This window comes from Phyllobates terribilis, unplaced genomic scaffold (assembly GCF_046119375.1).
Source record: "Phyllobates terribilis strain yellow unplaced genomic scaffold, ASM4611937v1 Scaffold_87__1_contigs__length_6367161, whole genome shotgun sequence".
Taxonomy (NCBI): domain Eukaryota; kingdom Metazoa; phylum Chordata; class Amphibia; order Anura; family Dendrobatidae; genus Phyllobates; species Phyllobates terribilis.
The window spans coordinates 2,046,064-2,050,801 of NW_027362847.1; positions in this window are offsets into that span (position 1 = coordinate 2,046,064).

A 4,738-nucleotide genomic window follows, 5' to 3' on the forward strand; every position below is an offset into this window, starting at 1 on the left:
ATTTTTTGCTGTAAAGAAAAACAGTACTGTCTCCTGATTGTTCAGACACAAATATATCTATTTAAAATTTTCTGGTATACCCCAGTAAACAATAACTGTGGTTTTGCCATTCCACGGTAAAAAATCTCTATTATTCACCTTTTGGTATTTTTTCCATAAAGAAAAACAGTAATAGTTTCTCCCTGATTGTTCAGATTGTTTAAAAGAGTCGGGTGTAGGCCAGAGAAATAGAACTGTGGTTTTCCTCTTCCACGGTTCTAATCTACTTTATTACCCTTTTTCCATTGATGGTGCGAGTGTAAGCTATTTTACTTACTTTACAATGGGCAAGGCGCGTGGCAAGGGACATGGAAGTGGACGTTCTGGTGATGGTGCATGCAGAGGACGGGGCCGTGGCCAAGGTGAAAATGTGCCACAACCAACAGCCATATCTTCTCGCTCCCACTTCTTGACCGAATTACTAGGGAAGCACAGAACAACACCAGATCAGTGTGAACAGGTTATTAATTGGATAGCAGATAATACTTCCAGTTACCTGGGCACCACCACCTCCGGTCTGTCTTCCACACGGTCAACTCTTAGTAGCCATGAGTCTCGACCGCATACTCCTCCTCACCCTGATGCTTCTCCCTCGCACCATGCCGAGTGTCGTCAGACAGCAACTGATCCCACACTTGGACACTCTGAAGAGCTGTTCACTGGTCCATTTCCAGATTTGTGCCCCTCCCCTGCTCCGCTTGAAGTGGTGGAAGAGGAGATCCCATGTAGAGATGCCCAAATATTTGAACAGCCACGGCCAGAGGAAGTCAACGCTGGCAATTTGTCACAAGAGGTTGACGATGATGAGACACAATTGCCAGGAAGTGAGGAGGAGGATCGTGGTGCGCAAGTGGAAGAGGAGGAGGTGGTGGATGATCTAGTAACTGACCCAATGTGGCAGGAGGACATGCAGAGCGAGGCCAGCAGCAGACAGGGTGAGGGAGGCAGAGTACCCCAACAGGCAGAAAAAAGCAGTGTGGTGGCCGCACACAGAAGGCCGGCAACAGTTCCCCGTAACACCAACACGAGGGACGTTGCCAGTACAACCTGTAGGTCTTCCAGAGTCTGGAATTTTTTTAAAGACTCTGCTGATATCCCCAAAAAGGCCATTTGTACCACCTGCCATGCCAGCATCAGCAGGGGTGACAAAACTACCAGCCTGACCACCACCAGCATGATCAAGCACATGGCAGCAAAGCACCCGACTTTGTGGGGCGAACCCCAGGGTCCATGACCAGTGTCAGCGGGTGTCACCTGTTGTGTGTGCATGGCAATCCCCTGTCCATACTGCATGCAAAGATGCCCCCTCCTCTCAGTCTTTATGGCAGTCTCTCAAGAGTGCAAAGCAGTCATCAAAGCAAAAGGTGGCTACTTTGAAGAACCTAGAATATAAGACATATTTTCAGTTGTTTCACACTTTTTTGTTAAGTATATAATTCCACATGTGTTAATTCATAGTTTTGATGCCTTCAGTGTGAATGTACAATTTTCATAGTCATGAAAATACAGAAAAATCTTTAAATGAGAAGGTGTGTCCAAACTTTTGGTCTGTACTGTATGTACCATCTTGACAAACTTTGAGGAGTCCACCAAGATGGTGAGTGGCGATGACGCCATCATTAGCGTCAGCATTCCACTTGTCTTTCTTTTGCAATGCTCTCTGCAGAGAATTAAAGAGGAGGCATTGCAGCCAGAGTATGATGAAATGGATCAAGAAGCCGTAGCGGTCTATTACACACAGCCCAGCCTCATCTCATCCCAACGTGCATTGGGGGACAATGAGGGAGAGGAGGAGGAGGAAGAACAGGAGCTTGTATCATGCGCTGTAGACGGTAGTACCTGTACAACTGTCATACTGTCGGTTCAGCGTGGGTGGCCTGAGGACAGGGGGGGGGGTGGGGAGGAGGAGGAGGAGAGCATGGTCAGTCGTCATCTTGGTGAGGACACGGAAGTCTTGCCCGTTACCAGTCTGGCACGCATGGCTGACTTTATGTTACTCTGCCTTAACCGTGACCCTCGCGTTGTCAAAATGTTGGGTGACAGTCATTACTGGTTGGTGACACTTTTAGACCCCCGCTACAAGGAGAACTTTCACTCTCTTATTCCTGAGGTGGAGAGGTCTACGAAAATGGGGCAGTACCAGAAGGCCCTTGCTGCAGAACTGTTAAAAAAAAATTCCCATCTGAACACGCTAGCGGCAGAGGTCACAGTTCGTTGACCAACCAAGGCGTACAAGCGAGAGAGAGGCAACTCCAATCCAGCAGAGGCAGGGGAACACTGTCAACATTCTGGGACAGTTTTCTGAGACCTGCCCAGCTTACAGGCCCTGAGGCGCGGGGTACTCTCACAAGCAGTGGAAAGTTTCAAAAGATGGTGAGGGAGTACCTTGCCGACCGTACCAGCGTCCTCCGTGATTCCTCTGTGCCTTTTAATTATTGGGTATCCAAGCTGGACACTTGGAATGAAATCGCTCTGTACGCCTTGGAGGTCCTGGCCTGCCCTGCCGCTAGCGTGTTATTAGAGCGTGTTTTTAGTGCTGCTGGGGTAATTATAACTGATAAGCGCACTCGCCTGTCAACTGACAATGCTGACAAGCTGACCCTTATCAAAATGAACAGTAGCTGGATTGGGCCAGACTTCTCATCACCACCAAATGACAGCAGAGTAACATAAAGTCAAATCCACTGTGTTATTTCGGAAGGTGTATTCACATGCACCGCTTCACACCCACACATGGGTATACGCTTCCTCATTTCGGCTGTTTTATGTTCTTCTCCTTATCCTCAGCCTCCACCACCACTATACCACTAGGGTGACCGTGGTCCGTGTTGCCATTATTGAAAGTTCCTCCGTCCTTATTTTTGTCAGCTTTTGCTTGGAAGGCATAAGCAAAGACTGTGGGAGACCCACTCCCCAATAATGGGAATAATATTTTTAAAATGCTGTACTGTATGGCTCTTGTAAGGGGCATTAAAAGCGTCTTGTTAAGCTACTGCGACCTCCACCACTTTTCCGAGAAGCATTAAAACCGTCTTGTTAATCTACTTGGACTTCCACATCTCTTCCAAGGGTCCAAGGGGCATTCAAACCGTCTTGTTAAGCTACTGGGACCTCCACCACTTTTCTGAGGGGCATTAAAAGCGTCTTATTAAGCTACTGGTACGTCCACCACTTTTCCGAGAAGCATTAAAACCGTCTTGTTAAGCTACTGGGACCTCCACGTCTCTTCCAAGGGGCATTCAAACTGTCTTGTTAAGCTACTGGGACCTCCACGTCTCTTCCAAGGGGCATTCAAACCGTCTTGGTAAGCTACTGCGACCTCCACCACTTTTTCGAGGGGCATTAAAAGCGTCTTATTAAGCTACTGGGACCTCCACCACTTTTCCGAGAAGCATTAAAACCGTCTTGTTAAGCTACTGGGACCTCCACGTCTCTTCCAAGGGGCATTCAAACCGTCTTGTTAAGCTACTGGGACCTCCACGTCTCTTCTGAGAGGCATTAAAAGCGTATTGTTAAGCTACTGGGACCTCCACCACTTTTCCGAGGGGCATTAAAACCGTCTTGTTAAGCTACTGGGACCTCCACCACTTTTCCGAGGGGCATTAAAACCGTCTTTTTAAGCTACTGGTACCTCCACGTCTCTTCCAAGGGGCATTCAAACCATCTTGTTAAGCTACTGGGACCTGCACCACTTTTCCAAGGGGCATTCAAACAGTCTTGTTAAGCTACTACGACCTCCACCACTTTTCCAAGGGGCATTAAAACCGTCTTGTTAAGCTACTGGGACCTCCACTTTTCCGAGGGGCATTAAAAGCATCTTGTTAAGCTACTGGGACCTCCACCACTTTTCCGAGGAGCATTAAAACCATCTTGTTAAGCTACTGTGACCTCCACGTCTCTTCCAAGGGGCATTCAAAGCATCTTGTTAAGCTACTGGGACCTCCACCACTTTTCCGAGGGGCATTAAAAGCATCTTGTTAAGTTACTGGGACCTCCACCACTTTTCCGAGGAGCATTAAAACCATCTTGTTAAGCTACTGTGACCTCCACGTCTCTTCCAAGGGGCATTCTAACCATCTTGTTAAGCTACTGTGACCTCCACGTCTCTTCCAAGGGGCATTCAAACCGTCTTGTTAAGCTACTGGGATCTCCACTTCTCTTCTGAGGGGCATTAAAAGCGACTTGTTAAGCTACTGTGACCTCCACCACTTTTCCGAGGGGCATTAAAACCGTCTTGTTAAGCTACTGGGACCTCCACGTCTCTTCCAAGGGGCATTCAAACTGTCTTGTTAAGCTACTGGGACCTCCACGTCTCTACCAAGGGACATTCAAACCGTCTTGTTAAGCTACTGCGACCTCCACCACTTTTTCGAGGGGCATTAAAAGCGTCTTTTTAAGCTACTTGGACCTCCACCACTTTTCCGAGAAGCATTAAAACCGTCTTGTTAAGCTACTGGGACCTCCACTTCTCTTCCAAGGGACATTCAAACCATCTTGTTAAGCTACTGGGACCTCCACGTCTCTTCTGAGAGGCATTAAAAGCATCTTGTTAAGCTACTGTGACTTCCACAACTTTTCCGAGGGGCATTAAAACTGTCTTGTTAAGCTACTGGGACCTCCACGTCTCTTCCAAGGGGCATTCAAACCGTCTTGTTAAGCTACTGGTACCTCCACGTCTCTTCCAAGGGGCATTCAAACC